At 40.5% G+C, this 20,781-nt stretch overlaps 1 long non-coding RNA gene across 1 annotated transcript; it reads right to left on the bottom strand.

Annotated features, from left to right (window-relative positions):
• Window positions 1-3,819: 3,819 nt before the first annotated feature.
• Window positions 3,820-5,907, bottom strand: LOC134082706 (uncharacterized). Its single transcript, XR_009939652.1, has 3 exons — window positions 5,529-5,907; window positions 4,632-4,874; window positions 3,820-4,119 (listed from the first exon to the last, which is right to left on the bottom strand). It is a non-coding gene; the product is annotated as an uncharacterized LOC134082706 (long non-coding RNA).
• Between the last annotated feature and the right edge of the window lie 14,874 nt (window positions 5,908-20,781).

The raw sequence follows: 20,781 nt of genomic DNA, 5'->3' as shown, positions 1-20,781 counted from the left end.
AAAGATTTTTGAAAGACTACAGTCTCAGACCCTCTCACATCTAAAGACAATTCATTGAGTTTTCAGTCACAGTCTAGTCACAGGCCAGTCTCAGATTAGGATTTTGCAAAGACTGTGGGTCACTATTTACAAGACTGCTGCTAGATTCCTTCAAATTATTTCCATCGTGCACTAGGCTACACGTCATCATCAACAGGAACTCACATGATAGCCACGCATATCAAAGTAATTTTTTCGCGTTTCAGCAGCATTGTTTGATGTGTGACATCACTAACAGATATAGAGTTGTTCTGTCACGTAGAATAGCCGACTAATAAATTATAAGAAACGAAATAACAAATAATCATATAGCCTAGGCTACAGCTGTCGTCTATTTTGGCCCTTCCTGTTTCGTGTTCGACCTAGGTCACTATTGGTTTTTAATGTTCACGTCACTATTTGCATGAGCCACGACTGAAAAGACTTCCTATAATATCAAACATGTTTGATATTGTCGTAACGGCAAAACTAGAAAAAGACTGACTCCGACGGACTTAAAACCGCTAAGATTGGCACCTTACACTAAACGAGATGACGGGAGCGCGCCGAGATTCTAGTACAACTCCCAAGATTTCCGCCCGATTTTGGAAATTTAGTCGACGACTGTTAAAACAGACCAAAATCGTGTAATGCAAGCCAGCTTTAATATGTTTTTTTTATTATTTTTTTTTTTTCATATTAATTTGTTTCAAAAAAGTTGGGTGGCCCTCACTGGATCTCAAACCAAAAGCCATAGCCTATACGAACAGCCTAGTTATGAGCTTCAGCTAGCCTGGCTGACGCGACCATATGGGAACACCAAGTGAATTCCAGGATCATTTACTGTAGGCCTAGGCCCTATGCCAGTGTTTCCCAACCTTTTTTCCTTGAAGGCCCCCTTGCCTGTGTCTAATGGCCTGTACAGACTACACAACTTTTTTGTCTTTCACGATTATCTTTTACGATTGACCATGTCAGACTAGGCGATCAGAGAACCACAAAATCATGCAGCGTCGTGGCCGCAAGAGTGGCCACATTTCAAGATCATTTATCGTAGCCTTCTTGTTGTGTGTCGTCACAGTGTCAGTGTCAACACGGGAGTCGTAGGAGATTCCCAAAAAATTCTAACATGCTAGACTTTTGGTCGTAACGACGTTACATTCGACGGCAGTCAGCTACACCTTGAGATTAAGTTTTTCATATAACTAAAAACAGCTGCGCAAAAGTGCCACATATGGTTATATTCTAGAGGTCCTCCACGATAATTATATATGAGTGTAAAAAGGATAATGAAATGTCTTTACAATAAATTATAATAAACACAACTATTTAAAAACGACATCAAAGGTCAAAGGTGAAAAACACCCTATGAATATATAGAGCTAAGACTTTTAAAGTTCGAACCTTGAAAACAATGGTGTTGCCTCCAAACAAGTAAAAATAACATTTGAAAATCGTAAGTAGTTTTACTACAAATTGGAAAAAAGTCAGACTAAATGTGTCACTTCCCAGATAGCAAATAATTTTGGCTTTCCTTAGGCATACATTTGGCCTCTTTGGGCTTGCTTTGGCACAGGAAAAAGCCATTCTAAGGTTTTTGGTTTACCTGTGGCTTAATTATGATCTGCCTTAAATAAAGGGCGCCATGTAATTCTGGCTAAATTATGGATTAGGCCTGGTTAACCAGCCGACAAAGTGATGAGCGGGACTGCATCTCATGATTTATTGGCGAGCTTTGGCTGTATCAGGAGGTGCATAAAAGAGGTAAGTTTTCCTCCCCATTTCTGGAATAACACACATAAAGATCAAATTGTTGCTATGTTTACCACCAATCTGCGCAGACGTCAGTGGTTGGAGACGATCGAGACATCAGTTTGATGATACTAGGCGATTAATTTTACCGATTATATTTATAATATTAACTTAGATATATAGAATATATTCATTATATACATAAAGATTATATTTATTATATACATAGTTGTTTTCAGCGTTATATCTTATTGAAATCAGTTTAATTTGGTTCGATACATAGTTAGCTTTAGGTATTTCAGGGCAGTATTTTCCTGTGTAATTGTGACAACAATGTTTAAGTCACATTAGTGTACTAACTTAAAGCTATTAGCTAACAAGAATGAAACGTTGAAGTTGAGCATTGGTTGAGCGAGCACTTTTGACCTCCATTGATGTAATTGGTAACTTCATTCGACGTTATTCAATAACTCATGACATGTAGATAAATGTCATGAATGTCTTATATTTACCTTTGCCGTTTTTGTACCCAACACCATCTGCTATGGCAAACGTTGACTTGGGACATGTCAAATAACTAATAATGTTCAGTGTAGCGAACAGCAAATTATACATGTAATGTTAAAAAGTTGAAGGCTGGCTGCGCCAGCACTTTTGACCTCCATTGACCTTCACTCGACTTTATTCAATAACACATGACATGTAAATAAATGTCATGAATAACGTTAATGTTACGACGAATATTGTCAGTTTTTGTACAAACTTCTGACATGTCTGATAACTATCAACGTAACAAAGCAACGATAACTGTAGCCTAAGCTAAATGTTGGCTGCGCCAGTGTGACGACCACAAAAGTATTGTATTTTTGTTATAAGAATTTTCAGAATTATTGTCTTTTATTTGGACAACAAGCTACTGTATTTTATTTTGGAAAAGTACTCCAAAGGTTTTCATTTCAATGTGGTTTTCCTTTATCAAAATGAATGGTGTAATGTCTGCTCCAAGCCAACAGGGGGCAGGGTCAGGTGACTGGGTTTAGTGCCCTATATGTGGAGAGTATCGCCAACTCAAATCATGGGCGCCATCTTTACGACCAGAAGTGACGTCACGTACGTTCGTCTCAATGATGGTCAATAGGGCGAATATGACATGTTGAAACAAATAGCTTAACATCGTCATAAACAAGCCTATAAATGTTATAATATGCATCACTATTCATTAAGATGTAAATGCTGTTGCAAATACGCTGCATTATACATTTTGAAAAAATTAGCAAAGACCAGATAAATAGTGATAAACGTTGCCTAGTTGGAGCCAGCTAGCTCTGAAAACGCCTACGAGGCGAACTTCGTTTATCCAATTTCTTACAGCAGTTAAATATTAGTCTGAGGAAACAACTTGAAATAAAGCAGTAAGAGAAAGCTGAAAGCTTCATTTTGGTGAAATAAGACTGTTTAGGGCACAATGAATAACATCTTACCTTACTTAAGCCAGCGATCCCTACATGTTGCAGCAACTATTTGAATCACTGTTAGATTTGACGTCTGACCTGCAGATTCAGGCATACAATGTATTTCGACCGTGCATGAGGCAAGACTAAAATATGCTATTTATTTTCTTTTTTATCAATAAGTATGTTGTTTCAATAGACTCTGGGACAGTAAAAGAAAATAGTTTTAATTGAACACATGTTATTTAAAAAATATTATTATCATAAAGTTAGGCTATTATTATATAAAGTTATTATTACAAAAGCTACATGGAGGTCACCATTAGTTTGACCTCAAACTTTTCCGTTAAATAATAACTTACCCTTATGCACAAAACCTGCCAGACAATAATCACATTTTTCCCACTGCCATCACTCAATCTATTGGTAGGTGCCTTATGTATATTGTGGTGCTCTATAGTATGCATCTTCTGACTGCATACTACTGTATGTCTAATTGTTCCAACAGCTAATGCCAGTCAAATTCCTTGTAGATATACTTGGTCAATACAAGCTCATTCTGATACTAAAACACACAAACTTGCTAGGTTTTCAAAAATATTTTTCAATAAAATATATTTCCATTTATTATAATCAAATTAAATAATCAAAGACAACAATTTCTGACTTGTGTAACAAACATTTACAAGACCATCAGAATCTAGGCCTATATGAAATGCAATATAAGCATGAGGGATGAGGATGAGAGATCTCCATGTACTCTTTTCGGGTGTCACATTGTTGTCCTCCACCAAGTCCATCCCTTCATGGTCCTTTACATGGCCTGATTAGATGACATGGAGTTGATCAGCTGTCTGCGGTGTCCTCCCCTCAGACCAATTGTACCTTTGTTCTCGTCCTGCATGTAAAATAATGAAACTCTTGTCATTAAATGGGTAGATGTACATAAAAATACCACTATTTCTACCACTGTAGTAAGGACTGCTCTTCTAAAAAATCTGAAATGTGCACAGGTTGTCATTAAATGTGTATGCTTCTACACCACACTCGTTATCTGTCGCGCACTCTCTCACACACACCCACAAAACATGGGACACAAAGGGAGCAGACCGTGAATCTCCTCTTCTCAGCCTCAGACTTGGATAATACAAGGCAGTACCATTTAACACCACACACGCTACATCCTCCTAATAATTTTACTAATGACATCATAGCAAAGTGTACCTGAGAAACTGCAACTAAGTGCCTTAATTAACCAAAAATATAAACATAATAATGTTAATGGTAGAACACGATGAAGAAAGGAAGCTGTTGTTTATCTTGACTTAAATTGATCCAGCTGAGGAAAGCACTTGTTCTTTGGAAGGAATTTCAATTTGTCTGAATGCAATATTGACACCGATCACATACCCTGTCTGTGTATAGTGTATTGTGCACACTGTGGTGGAGACTTGGGTCCATGTTGGGTCCATGTTGACTGGGCTGATTTGGTGATGAGGGGTGTCAGGCATCAGGGGAAAGGTGCTGAAGCAAGGAGCAGCAGCAGTAGCCTACAGGATCTTGAGGATGTTGAGGCGACGGGGCAGGGACCTTGAATCAGCAGACAGATGTATCCTCTTACTTCACCAGCCACTGACTCTTCTCTACCTACATCTAAAATAACAAAAAAGACAAAGAGGAAGCATAATATTTACTATATTGCTAAGTTTTATAATACAGACATTCATCACCTTAAACCATGATTCAATAAAGCATGGCACACTCACTAGAGGGCTGACAGATTGACAGATTGAAGTATAGCCTACACAACCAGTGTAGAGCTGAAGTCTGTATTGACACCACTTAATAATTCGTGATTAGCACACCACCTACCAAGTTTGACAGATAGCTAGCAAACCATATCTTCAAACTATGCTGTGTATTTCAACAGATTTATTTGGACAATACTGTGCCTAGGCTACTGGTAAAGTTTATAACAACGTTGATAGAAAGACTAGCTAACTTGCAAACTGCAATTATCCGACCAGCTATTTCAGTCAAGCAGGAGGACATTCTTAAAATAGGCAAACAAGACGTTGTCTTATTTTGCTCGACAAGAAAGAAAATGCAAAACTAACAAGTTTATCAATGATTACAGATCGCTATGTTACCTGCTAAGCAGCTGTAGCACTATTAGTAAACACACACGACACAGCACTACGTACTGGCTGCTTATCTTAATAGCCACTTTAGTGCTTCAAAAACGCAAAAATGCAAGGAAATTAAGACCATAAATGATAACAGTAGGAGATGAAAAACCTTATTTACCAGAGTTGTTCCAACCGTTTTCCTTTTAGACAAGGTTAAGACGAACGATGTATGATGTATTCGCTGCTCCTCCAGAAGTGGCATCTCTCCGGGTAGTTAGAAACAAAATCCGTGCTGCAAATGTCTTAACGAGTCTTATCACTAAAAATGCTTATGACGTAAACGTTATAATGTTAACGTTATCAGAAAAGTGTCCAGTGAGAAAATGGGTCGCTGTATGGTGAAGATATTAAGACTTAATGCCAACGATACTCAAACACTGCCATCTGAAAGCATTAGAAAGCATTCTAGTCAAAAGTACTTTTGGTAGTAAAAATGGCGTCCATAAAACACGTGACCACCTCTGAACCAATCCTTGGCAGAACTGCTCTGAACATTCCAAACACAGTTGGCGATACTCTCCACATATAGGGCACTAACTGGGTTTAGCCGCGTTTATTGAGAGTTTCTCATTACTGCAGAGAACTTGAACCTGACAAGCTGTCTCCTCGTTTCTCTCCTGTGTTACAGGTGGGTAAATGTACTAAAACACCATAAAACTAGGATTTAGCCATGCTGAAATGTGTTTGTGATATAAGTGAACCGTTTTAGTGAAGTAATTTTCGTTGGAGTATGTTTATGGTTTTGTTTAAGTACCGAGTTTGAAACGAGAGGGCAAAGCCCGGCAGAGAAGCTTTACTGTCTAATGACAACGCACATGTCACGTTAGAGAGCTAGTTAGCTTGATTGACACACACACTTTGCCACGTGTAGATGCACACGGATATTTCATGAGCTTGTAATGTTAACAAGTATTGCTTAGCTTATTGTATGTTAGCTTCCTACTTTCAGTTAAAAACGTGTTTTGCTCAATGAGTTTAGATAATAATTGTAACAGTAACAGTTTAAAATGAGATTTGAAGTTACATTTGAAGCACTTTATTAGTTCTGAGTATGATTTGCAGTGCTGTATTCACGTGATACTGATAGGATATGGTGAATAGAAGTTTCTAAGTATTCTTAAAACTAGCTGGTGATGAAAACCATTGTCTTTACATTTCATTGTGATAATTAAAGTGACATATATGCACGAAGAGTAAGTGAACATGCATTTGGTGCTTATAGAGCTCCACAGTCCCGCCCACAGCCTTGTCCGGAAGAAAAAATCCAATACAATTTCTCCATTGACAATTGGAGAATAAGCCATAACATCGTAACCGTCCATGGTAGACTTAAAACCAGCTACGATGTGACTAAGCGATTATACCTGCTCATATAGATGTCAAAAGTTAATGGGGGCATCAACCTTGTTTTGAGAAAACAATGCTTTATTCACGATTTAACGAGAGAGTACTACACTACCCGACACCGAAACTGTAAAACTGGTGAAAGCAGAGCCTTTGATTGGTAGAGATCGCCGTTGCCATGGCAGTCCCAAACAAACTGTACTCAACTTTTCCCGCGCCTATCGTCCAGCTATGTCTCGCTGGAACTTCAAAACTTAAAATGGCTGCAGGGCTGTCAGGACCGATGTGTGGTCTTCCGAAAAAGAACGGTTGAGGTTGAATTTACTCAATGGAAACGGTAGGAAGTAATCATCTTCTTTTCTCAGATTAATATGGAACCATGTTAAACTATCGTTAGGCTGCAAATGTTGGAAATGTGTGTACGTTTGCAAAGCATCATGGGATTTGAGTTCTCTATCTCGGAATTTAAGATATGTACACAGTCTTGTACCTTTCGCTTTTTTTACATTTTCTGTTCATTTTTTCACTCGAAATTATAAGTTATATGCTTATGAGTCACATCGTAGCTGGTTAGCCTAAGGCATGGTCTAAAACTCTTCATATCCGAATTTTTCCAGAAGTCAATGGGAGAAATGAATGACAAATTTACTTCCGGACAAGCACCTCTCTCGGAGGAGGGGCGGGACTGTGGAGCTCTATAGAGGTTTATTGTGTAATGGATTTTGTATGAACATGGACACTGAAATTCATTGTTATGTTAAAAAGACGTTGAATATGTAATATGTGAAACATAGAATTACTCTTGAAAATAGAAATGCATTTGCTGAAAAGAAGTCTTTAATAAATTACTGCAGAGAACTTGAACCTGACAAGCTGTCTCCTCGTTTCTCTCCTGTGTTACAGGAGTCAATCTGTTCACCACGGTGCCGGTGCCGCGGTACCCGTTACACCAGCACTTTCGACCTCCATTGATAGGTCAACTTCACTCGACGTTATTCAATAACGACATGTAGATAAATGTCATGAATAATGTTATTGTTCACGACAAATATTGTCTGTTTTTTTGTACCAACTTCCGACATGTCTGATAACTACCAACGTGTAAAGTTTAGTGATTTAACTTTAAAGCCATTAGCCAAGCAACGAGAACCGTAGCCTAACATTACAGCTAAATGTTGGATGCGCCAGCAGTGAGTGATGTCAAGGTGACGCGCAGCGTTCCTGGCTAAATTGCCGCGAAACCCGCTAATGTTAATGCTATTAGCCAACAACAACCAAGCTTAATGTTTATACTAAAATAAACAACATTATTAAAAGGATCGCTTTGCTATGGAAAATCGACCCGTGGACATGTCGGTCCATTATTCATAAGCTAGTATTATTACAAATATATATATTTTAAAATATATATTACGACTCAATTACTAATTACATTTTTTTTTGTTAAGATTATTTTTTTGGGCTTTTTATGCCTTTAATTGGACAGGACAGTAGAGAGCATGACAGGAAACAAACGGGAGAGAGAGTAGGGGCGGGATCCGGAAAGGACCACGGGGCGGGAATCGAACCCGGGGCCGGCGTGCGGTGCAGGTGCCCCAGCCAGTCGCGCCACGGCTGGGGCCATTACTAATTTAATTTTAGGAAAAAAAATGCTGCTAACCTTTAAACCTTTATCCATTTACCGCGAAGGCACCCATCTGCTGCAGACCTGCACCAGCACGTTATTGAGTGATGTCGGGTTGACGTACAGCGTTCCTGGTTAAAATTCCTGCAAAACTGTACAGGCTAATGTTAGCCAATGCTAAACACATGGTGACATCTAGATAAATGTCATGAATGACGTTAATGTTTACGATGAATATTATTCTGAAAACTGTTATGGTTATCCCTCTAACCTGCTTAGAAATGCACCATGTTTTATTTTGTCTCACCATACTTGGTCGTGTGACTACTTGTGTAACTGTATTTTAATAGGGAAAACATGGAGGTGTTTGGTCGCTTCTAACGTCATCTCTGTTTGGATCCTAATGAATGCATTGAGCTAGCTAAGTGCTATCAAAGTTGCACCGTGTGCCAGAGCTAGTGAGTGCACGCATTGAAACGTGAGGTATGTATCAACTCGTCTTAATTAAGCGAATAACAATAGTTTAATATGGAAAAACGGTGAAGTGTTCCTTTATGGAAAGGCTCAGTGGATGGTGTTCCTTTAAAAGGGAGAGATTCACACCCCTAAAATTAACCCATTGACTACTGACTAAGAGATTGACTGTTCCAAAAGTCCCATAACACGGGAGTAGCCTGGAAAAAGCGCTGCCACTATGGGAGTGTCGCCACTCTGTTTTATCTACCGTTCTGCACCGACCTGTAGAGAGTTGAAGTCACGCCCCTTGTGTTAGCCACCTTTTTTTGAAAACGGTCAGTCAATGGAGAAAGATTAATTATTCTTTGATCCCGATCGCCTTGTGCCTTGAATTACCCATATGATATTCAATTCCAAAGACAATTTTTCATGTAAAGACATTTTAACTAGTGAATTATAACATTGTGAAAGATTCCAACGACTACAAACCCATCAGTTGCACTATGGACGTTAGCACCATTCACAGCTACACCGGATTGTACAGACATACCAGCGACATGTCTTTCTTGGGCTTCCCTTCCCGATGAAAATACCATGAGTCAGGGGATTAAAGGAATAGTTCAAAATTTTAGACATAGGACCTCATTTCCAACTTAGTCGGGGTGATATAGGTCGGTGAAGACCATTTTCAGTGAATTTCTGCCCTTTCTTGAGTTGCAGCGTTCATCTCGTGCTAACCTGGTGTCGAGATAACGCAAGTCAACGGTAACATCCAGCCTGCCACTGAAAACACTCCACAGAACACCCGAAACAAATAAATTATAACGTCAGACTATCGATGCACATGCCTGTGTTGATAGAACAATGTTAGAAATAAAACTAACCTTGAATCGCATTGCAATAGCCTACTTTGTTCCCTGTATGGCAGTGGCGGATTGATATTGAGAAACTAGTCCCTCAAAATGTAATAAATCATTGAGTTGCAAGGTTAGTTTTATTTCTAAAATTATTTTATCAACACAGACATGTATATCGATAGTCTGACGTTTTAATTGACTTGTCTCGGGTGAGCTGTGGAGTGAGTAAGACGGTTTTGGTAAGTTTTGAATGTTACTATTGAAATGCGTTACCTCAGAACCAATGTTAGCAAAGGGGAACGCTGCAACTGAAGGAATGGGTAAAGCCTACCTTACATTGACAGACTTTGACAAGATTTGGGAGAGATTCTTGAAAGATTGTAGTCTTTTAACTAATGCCCCTCATTCAAGCTTTACTCAAAATACTGCAATCTTTCACGAATCTTTCCCAAATCTTGTGAAAGTCTGTCAGTGTAAGGTAGGCTTAAAACGCGATAAAAACGGTCTCCACCGACCTCACCTCGGTAGAGTTGGAAATGAGGTCCTAAGTCCAAAATTCCGAACTATTCCTTTAAACACATCAGGTAAAGCCTACCTTACATTGACAGACTTTGTAAAGATTTGGAAAAGATTTTTGAAAGACTACAGTCTCAGACCCTCTCACATCTAAAGACTATTCATTGAGTTTTTAGTCACAGTCTAGTCACAGGCCAGTCTCAGATTAGGATTTTGCAAAGACTGTGGGTCACTATTTACAAGACTGCTGCTAGATTCCTTCAAATTATTTCCATTGTGCACTAGGCTATTTTTGCCCCTTCCTGTTTCACGTTCGACCGTCTATCAGACATGTGGTGCGCTTTACATAATTACAGATAAGAGAGTACAGAACCAATGGCTGCGTTGGTGGAAGGGCTGGACTGGCATACCAGGCATTTTTCTAAGTGGGCTGACATCCATACTTCACCTGTTTGCAATCTGGTCCTCAAGATAGTAAAGGGGATGTTCACCGATTCACTGCTCTCCATGATCGAGAACCCATAGCACACTCCTGAGGACAAGAAACGTAAAGCGGTATGTGACATTAATAGGTGGGTGAAAGTATGTAAAAGCATTTTCAACAGCCCCCCTGTATGAACGATAATGTTAAATCAAAAACAGTGTGGCGTTACTGTAATAAGACTGACCAAAATATTTTATTTATTAAAAAATATCATTTACATTTCAGAAGCATGGCGGAAAACTGAAAAAAGCTTGTTTACCATGGCCGCAGAAAAGAGTGAAAGGTCCTGGAATAAGTGTGGAATGGTGTCCAGAAAACTTTCTGCACCCATCAGTGGCATCCTCCACCTTTCTGGCAGCGTCCAATAGAAACCTCCCCCTTGGTCTTTTCAGGGGGAGATGAGGAAACCATTGGACGCTGCAGCTGCTCTCCCCAGAAACAGAACAGGTGGTGTTGCCGTCCTCCTTTCGGCCGATGAAAGCCTGTTTGGCTACCCTGTTCATTTCCCGTATGAGGGGAAACATCTCCTCCTTCAAACCACCCACATCTGCCACCAGCTGCCATATTAGAGGACAGTGCAAATGCAGCTTGTGCATTGTGGCAGTGTGGGTGGTAAGGTCCCCCTGCGTCACACTGTTGAGTTCCTCCACGAGCTGGTCCAGGTCGTCACAGGGATGCAATAGAGCACACATTGGTGACGACCTGGACAGCTCTGACAAGAGATGACGATACGGCTCAGGTGCTCTGTTACAGTGGCCGCTGTTGCTCAGGACGTCTAGCAGAGGTGACATAAATATGGCTTTTTGGTTTACCTCTGCTTGCATCTCCTGGAATTCGCCAACTGTACAACCACCCTGGCTGTACCTTCCCAGCATATCCCTCAGTTTTTTTGAGGGGATAAGGACACGGTCGATGTGACTGGTGCTTTGGAAAAAAAATATTACTGTTACAAATTATAAGCAGGAAGCAGTATACTGTATATACAATATCATACAACTGATATAGATGAAATGTTGTGCACATCCACAAAGTACAACCATCAGTATGCCAGACAAATGTGCTGCTTAAGGTCCACAGTCACAGAGTACAAGTAGACCATCATTGAGATTAGTTAATTGGCCAAAGATAAGGGGCTGCCTTCCACCACATTATCCCTTCAATAAAGACACTTAATACAGACAATGGCAGTGTCCAATTGTCAAGCGCGCATGCTGGATAATACCATTCTTTCCAGTAGCGTCTCAGTTAGCTTGCTCCTCAGCATGCGTCCCTACATTTGGACAGCACAAACTAGTTGGCGGCACCTGACTCTGGGAGGGGGGTGTGTTGCTTGACGATTTGCATGACGTGTGGAGCTTGACCTGCGCTGCGCAATGGATTATGGGATATCTGAGGCCAAAAAAGATGCATCGATGCGTGCTTAGAAATCACGCCAAACGAAGTACCCATCTAGTGAGAGCGCTTGACTTTCGGACAGTCTATTCTGACGTGACTTCCGGAAAATGCACGCTGCCCAGCGTGTGTACTTATGATTCAGACAAAGCCTATAGCTGCGTTAGGACTAATTACAGGCAGCTGCATCCAAGCCTGACCTGACCTAACCTGAGCAGCCCTCATCCAGAGTTTGTTTGTTAATCGGCCCTGAAGAAGGCATGGCACCAGCACAAAACACATGTGCAATGGACTCTACTCTACAGCATCTCTACATCACAGTACTTGTATCGCTTAAATAACAATACACTTCAGTTATAAAAGCCAAACACCGTTATACTACTGCGTCCCTACTGTCCTCTTGGAACAGTTTATTGATGTATAAATACAAAACGTGCCAGGGGGCCAGGGGGCTTGACTATGGGTGTAAGACCGTGTTGCAAGACCATGATGAACTATACACAGACGCATTTGATAGACATCCGTGGCGCCCAATGAACGGATCTGGGCATTTTTCCAAATACGAGAAAATGAACGTCTGGTTGCCAGACCGTAGGCGCTAGGCCAGGCTACATTGACTGGGGACATGGGTTTGATTACAAAACAATGATGCTTCTTCGCATCCTATTAGCTCAGAAGTCCTTGTTTAAATAGTCATAGCTCACACTCGACCCTGCATTTACGTGCGCCATTTTGAAATACCGGTGGGCGCTAGGGACAATTGTGAAATGCTCTATGGAAATACTACAGCTCAGCCTTTGATGTCTGAATGCATGGATCTATCCGCTGAATTTCCTACATTCAGCGATGTAAGTTATAAACCCGTTTTCTACAAGCCACACGTCTATCTAACATTCCAACACTGAAATTGTATTTTCCAATGATGAAACAAGTAAAATAATTCTGATCGTGATCTCTCCCTGTCTCAGCAATAGCCTTTAATTTAGTGCACATAAGCCCCAATTCCACTCCCAAACTAGTCCGACTCGGTTCGATATAGCTCTATGTCACTTGACTGCAGATTCGTAAAGGAACGCAAGCACCCACGTCATAAGTGTATAAATTACCTATGTTAGCTAAATTAGCTTGTAAGGTTGTGTGTACAAAACCACTAGCTAGGGAACATCACTTTCCATTACGGTGCAAACGTTAGCTAGCCAGGTCGGTTAACAGGCTAAATGAAATGGTTTATTGTGTCCGAAAGTGTGTTTTATTTGTATCACACACAAGCAATGACAATAGAGAAGTTTCTGTTTTATGTTATTTCAGGTTAGTTTGCAACAAACGTTTAACCACAGTCCTTAGCTACCTAGCTAGCAAATCTTACTAGCCCTTGCCATTAACTTTCTATGTAGGCCTTCTGTGCTAGCTAGCTCGGTTAACAGGCAAAGTGAAATAATGTATTGCGTGTCCGAAAGTGAGTTTTATTGGCATCACGCACAAGCGACGACAATAGAGAAAAGGCGACTGAAAGTAGGGCCATTGCTAGTAGATTCGCGACGAGATGAGCTGTTGCAACCATTACCTAATGAATGCTTTTCAACGGCTTGCAAATGCTGGCAACGATGTGCAACGTTTAATCATAGACAGTAAAAGAAAATTGCATTTAATTCACACCTCCGCAACAGTTTCTTCTCGTCGCAGAAATAGGCATTATGTTTTTGTTGTGCGATGGCTTCCGTAGTTCCTACAGGCTGCGATATTATCCCTAACCGGTAGATGGGAGAATTTCACAATCAAATGTTCTCAATCCTACACAATATCCCTTTAAAAGACAATTGGAGACACTGTCCGATTGCTTGACCCAAGACAGATGTGATGTCATAATTGCTGCTGCTCCAAACAGTGATAACGAGCGCGTAAAAGCTTTAGTGGCCAGTGGCATTGATCTAATTGCCAAAGGGGCCCAGTACCACAAATCCTGCCGTAGAGATTTCTTCAGAAATATTGAGCCTCAACCAAAAACGGCAGCAGACACAACAACTACTGTAGGAGCCTGCACAGGTCAACATTTCACAAAATATCCGGATGGATTGATAAAGAAATCATTGTAAATAGGGAGGCAATTGTAGCCCAGGCAACAATGGGTTAAGCCCTGGCTAGCCTTAGCCAATGAGAGCAGCCTGCACTACGAGGTAGCTAAGGCAACCAAACTAAGTTCAAAACAAATTGAATAAACGATACGAACGGCAAACACAAAAAGATTTATGCACGAAAAGAAAAGATAAGAAGGTAACTATTTGCTCTGTAGTTCAATCATGGAGTTATACAACAAAGAGTTTGTCAGTGCTGGAGGAGCTCAGCAGGACAGTGAAAAGTATACAGTGCAAGCCTTAATAAATAAAATTAAAGGCAAATTTGGAAACAGAATCGTCACATCATCTTACAATCACAGGCAGGGAAACTTTCTGTATAACTCTGCGATTACTGAATGTGATGCTAGAGCTCGTATCAACGATGATCATGACAAGTGACTCCACTTGATAACAACAGTGGCACTTCATCTCAGAAGTTTGATAAAAGCTATGCCGAAATGGGAAACACCAACCCCAACGTCTTTAGCAGCACTGAAAGAATGCTCACCTGCTCTACCACAGGAACTATAGGGAGGGAAAGTAATCTCATCGCCATCTAGTGGTTGCGTTCCTAGAGGCTAGCGGGAGTGGATGGGATTTTCTTTTAGAAAAAATATCTCGGCCCACTATGGGAACTTAGTTAAATGCCTTCAATATGCTCTGCATGTAGGTCAACTCTATTGCTTCTAGTGGGCATACTTTATTTTTAGGATCAGTTTAATTGTTTTGAGTTCAGTTTAATTGTTTTGAGTTTTGTTTCTAACATGGTGATAACGAACTATAGTAGCTAGCTACAGTAGCATTTGACGTCACCAGTTTGGGCGCTTCATCTCCAACTGATCAAAACGGCAATTTTCTTAACTGGCTTTACATATTTTTGTAGTAACAGAGCGATGTAAACCGCGTGGTAATTACCTTTATGTTGGAATAACTTGTGTTGTGCTCCTACTCACACAAGAGCTGGCAGTAAGTGTGATTGTCTACCAACTAACCAACTAGCTAACAGGCTAATAAACAAACCATGCTAAGTGAGTAACGTCGTCGAAGGGTGTCACGTCACTTGTAGTTGTAGTCCATTTATGAAATGAAACAAGCAATTACGTTTTTTTTTTAAATAAGGCGAAATAGGGTCTGATATTTTCACAGTTAGTAGATTATTACAGTATGAAGACTGAAAAATATTTTTGGTGGATAAGATCGCTGGTATAGCTGCGTAGTATTTATTTGAAAAGTCGGTCTATGGGACTTAACATTGGAGCTGCTCTTCGATAGGAACGCAACCACTTGGGGCGCTGGTTTTCACTTTCCCTCCCTATTGCTATTTTACAAACCACTCCAGTGAGTCGTGAGCCTTCTGGCAGTGACAACATAGAAGCAGTGGATCGGAAAGTGATGGCTATGTCATCGGATGTGTGTTCAATGTATCAAGAGGTGCTGTGAGACCTTGGAAACACACTGTGGTTGGATTGGGAGTTGGGACTTTGACTGGTTCAAAATTAATATTGCGCATGCTGAATCGGGAAATTCAATAAGTTACGATGAGGTCAAGGCATTGGAGACTGAATTTGATTCAGTTGAGGAAAACGGTCGAGACACTCCTGCTGGTGTGGAACTGAATCCCAAATAGGCATAGGATAACTATGATGTTAATATGGATACCATTGATGGAAAAAACACTCTGCATGCTACAGTGGGAATCTGCTATCAGAATATACTGTTCATGATACTGTAAGCACAAATGTAAATCTTGGGCCTAGTATAGTAGGTGTCCGAAGTCAGAGGAACAGACGCCAGTTTGACGGGAAGGAACGTGAAATTGTACCATACTACTAACAGCTTAAGAAAGCTTGTTTTGATTTATCACCCATTACATCACCACCATCAGTTCCTACTCTACAAGTCATTGATTTTGCTTGGTTACACCAGTCAGAAGTGGCAAGGCCATTTCCCCTTTTTCCTGGATTCTACTCTAAGTAGTAGATCAATTACCACAACAAAGGATATGGTATATGGATCCAATTAGTGCCCCACCAACCCGGAATGATGTTGTGAGGGAAACAATAGACCTGAAGTTCGCCTACAAAAAAGCCACCATCTTTGCCCAAATAAGGAGATCCGGTATCTTGAGATTTTTTCTATGGGAAAATAACATGGGGATTTTCAATTATCGCACCTGTTAAACTCTGGTGGGGATGATGACATTGGAAATGCAGACGTTTTTCACTACAGTTTTGTCCACTGCCGTCTAGTGGATACTGTGATCTTCGGTAGGTGAAGACGGCACACTTTGATCTTTGCTACCCCAGAGCTAACTTACCATGCAACTTGCCATACGTTAGACCGGACCCGCGTCACACAGAGCAGGTTGTTTGCGCCACGCCCCTTTAGCGGGGGAAAACATTCCCTCAGAACAAGCCAAAGTGACCGGTGTTGTTCACGGTCACTGATCTATAACGAATAACTTATTACTTATAGATCAGTGTTCGCGGTAGACAGACATGCCGAGAAGTTGCTGTGTGGTTGGCTGTACCAACCACAAAGCCAAGAACCCCTAACATTAGGCTACACCAAAAATTAATCAGACCAACGAAAACGGAAATCTAGGCTAACACTTGGCTAACACTAGGCTATCGGCTATACGTTCAACCGGACCCGCGTCACACAGAGCAGGTTGTTTGCGCCACACCCCTTTTAGGGGGAAACAAGCCCTCAGAACAAGCATGAAACAAGCCAAAGTGAACGGGTGTTGTTCACGGTCACTGATCTATAACGAATAACTTATTATTTATAGATCAGTGTTCGCGGTAGACAGACATGACGATAAGTTGCTGTGTGGTTTGGTGTACCAACCACAAAGCTAAGAACCCCTAACATTAGTCTACACCAAAAATAAATCAGACCAACGAAAACGGAAATCTAGGCTAACACTTAGCTAACACTAGCAGCTAGGCTATCGGCTATGACAGAAATGATCATATGTTGGAATTATCTAACGAACATACTTTACATCCAAGCCTGTCAGTCAACTACACAACATTACAATTAAAATAAGAGGCCAAAAATACAGGAAAACAATTTAGTTATTTAACTGGAGATTCAATGAGATAAGAGTATGTCTGGGTATGACACTGGCCACTGCTACTGCTAGCAGGCTACTCGGGAGACCGAAGGGACATGTTTTTACTTTGATTGAATTAAGCTTTTGAACGTAATTTTCAGGGTCAACGACCGGCAAAGTGGTAATATATTGAGTGGTCCTATTGATTCGTTGTGTTTTCTGTTATCATTTACCCCTACGATTTCGGTACGAATTACGTTTATTGAGCCTAATTTGCATTGGAGTTAATGGGAGATGTAGTTTGTTTCCTCCTAAAAGGGGCGGGAACGTTCGTCGCGAGTCAAGTTCCCGGATGTGCCGGTCTAACGTATGACAGAAATGAAATGATCATATCTTGGAATTATCTAACGAATATACTTTACATCCGAGCCTGTGAGTCAACTACACTACATTAAAATTAAAATAAGAGGCCAAAAATACAGGAAAACAATTTAGTTATTTAACTGGAGACTCAATGAGATACGAGTATGACACTGGCCACTGAGTGGGGTTGTTGCTACTGCTAGTAGGCTACTCGGGAGACCGAAGGTTTTTACTTTGATTGAATTAAGCTTTTGAACGTATCTTTCACGGTCAACGACCGGCAAAGTGGTAATATATTGAGTGGTCCTATTGATTCGTTGTGTTTTCTGTTATTGTTTACCCTTACGATTTCGGTACTGAAAACGTAGGAGTAAATGATAACAGAAAACACAACGAATCAATAGGACCACTCAATATATTACCACTTTGCCGGTCGTTGACCGTGAAAAATACGTTCAAAAGCTTAATTCAATCAAAGTAAAAACATGTCCCTTCGGTCTCCCGAGTAGCCTGCTAGCAGTAGCAGTGGTCAGTGTCATACCCGGACATACTCTTATCTCATTGAATCTCCAGTTAAATAACTAAATTGTTTTCCTGTATTTTTGGCCTCTTATTTTAATTGTAATGTTGTGTAGTTGACTGACAGGCTTGGATGTAAAGTATGTTCGTTAGATAATTCCAACATATTTTCTGTAATTTCTGTCATAGCCGATAGCCTAGCTGTTAGTGTTAGCCAAGTGTTAGCCTAGATTTCCGTTTTCGTTGGTCTGATTTATTTTTGGTGTAGCCTAATGTTAGGGGTTCTTAGCTTTGTGGTTGGTACACCCAACCACACAGCAACTTCTCGGCATGTCTGTCTACCGCGAACACTGATCTATAAATAATAAGTTATTCGTTATAGATCAGTGACCGTGAACAACACCCGTTCACTTTGGCTTGTTTCAGGCTTGTTCTGAGGGCTTGTTTCCCCAAAAAAGGGGCGTGGAGCAAACAACCTGCTCTGTGTGACGCGATGCCGGTCGAACGTATAGGCAGTTAGCTTCAATTAACTCGCGGATCTCCTTATATGGGCAAAGATGGCAGCTTTGGATCCTTTTTGTAGGTGAACTTCAGAGGTCTATGAAAAGGACAATGGATGTAGCTATTGAGACTGGTGAGGAATGTGGTGTAGTCACATATGACTTAGCAGTAGCACTAAAAGCATACTCCATCCAAGCCTTAGATGCACCCCTGTTTGACAAGCTCCTCATTGTGCTTGGCAATTTCCATTTAGAACTGGCCTTCTTTGGAGCCATTGGCACATTCATCAATGAGAGTGGCATGGAACATCTACTTACAGAATGTGGTGTACTGGCTGAAGGATCACTGATTGGTTTCCTACGTGGCAAATACTACAACCGATGCGTCAGGATTCATGACATTGTTGCGCTTCCCATGGAGCGAAAGATTTATAGCTATTTCAAGTCAACCATCCCCCATGACAGGCTTGATGATGTCAAGGACATTCTAACAAATGCTCCGGAAGATGTCACACTCCAAAAACAGTTCCTGTCATCCCAACCACTGTTGGTTGTTCATATGATGCAATATGAGAAGTTCTTCATAGAGGTCCTGAATGGGCAATTTGGCCCAACTGCCCAGTACTGGACCATGTATGTCTTCATGATCAATCGCAAATCGTAGGCGATTTTCTAAAACCATTTTCATTCATTTCAACAATGGTTTTTGAAACATCGTTTTTTTTTCGCCAGTCATCACCTTCATTTTAATGATTAAATGAGATTAAAGGAGTCGACTATTGACGGATATGCGGTCTTCATTATTAAATGCAGTTGAAATGCAGGTTGAAACGTTCTGCCACCGGGTGGTTGTTTGGGTACATTGCCTTAGCCTCAAAAAAAAATCGGCTTGACAGCCTACGGGATCTCTTCGGGACTGCCGCGGCAAAAGGTGCATTCTCAACCCATACCCACTGTATTCATTCATCTTCTTGTCATGATTTCACAGAAGACGACCTTTAACCTCAGACATATTATGAGCTTCCCAGTTACAGAGTATCCACAGTCCATTGCACACTCTGATGGATCAAGCCTCAAGACAGACAAGAGCAAGTTGCTCAGAAAACTTGAAATGCTACAGGACGGTTTCACAGACACAACTTTACCACAGATCAATGTAACACTTATAGATGGGGGGCTTCTGATTCATTCCTTCTTATAGGCCATTGGAAAGATAACATCATATGGAGACCTTGCCAGAAAACTCCTCACATATGTCTGTGCCAGTCAAGGGAATGAGATTCATGTCTTTGACACATACCAACCTGGGTCCTTGAAGAAGAGTGAGTGAAAGCTGCGTGGAGCAGATGACCGTCCCTTTGTCATCACTGGTCCTGAGCAAGCGCCAAAACAGAACTGTCAGAAGCTACTGCATAATGGCATTTTCAAAAATCAGTTGGCTATGTTTCTTATTAAAGCAACACTTCACCGTTTTTTCATATTAAACTATGTTATAATAGTCTGGTAGGAAGGGGGGGTTCACCTGCACCCGAAAGGTATATTTTTTTAACCTAGTTTTTTGTTATCCTTAAGGTGTCTAGTAAAGGAATTTTGATGTTCCCCATGCAAATTATTGTCCCATATGTGATTTTTTGTACCATCTTTTGTGTCTTTGCTTGATTTTCGGGTATAAAAAATGAAAACTTTAAATGTACATAGAATCTGAACAATACATCCTACAGACACAATCCACCCCATTTTCTCTTCGTCTTTGCATGAGGAATTGATAGGTATGAAGATTGTCATGATTAGATTATGTATGGTGCATAAAAACTCAAATAAACACCAAAAAATGCACACAAATTGGGACATTGGCTCACTGGAACTCCTCCCCTATGGACTCCGTTGATATATGTTTTCTAACTTTTGCATTTTTACAATCTTTAAGATGTCTAAAAACCAAATGTTGATGATCCCTACTTAAAATATTGTCACATGTTGGTCCAAATGAACTTCTCCCACAATAAGGAGTTACTATTCAAGCCATTGTATTGGTATTCTAATTATTGAAACAAAACAGAAAACCACTCATATAGTCAAATATGTGTATATGTAGGGTATAACAAATCCCCATTAGAATAAACTGAAATATAAAAAAGTGATTC

The sequence above is a fragment of the Sardina pilchardus genome, chromosome 6 (genome assembly GCF_963854185.1).
Source record: "Sardina pilchardus chromosome 6, fSarPil1.1, whole genome shotgun sequence".
NCBI lineage: Eukaryota > Metazoa > Chordata > Actinopteri > Clupeiformes > Clupeidae > Sardina > Sardina pilchardus.
The sequence above is the reverse complement of the archived record's forward strand: the minus strand, read 5'-3'. Positions and strand labels throughout refer to the sequence as shown.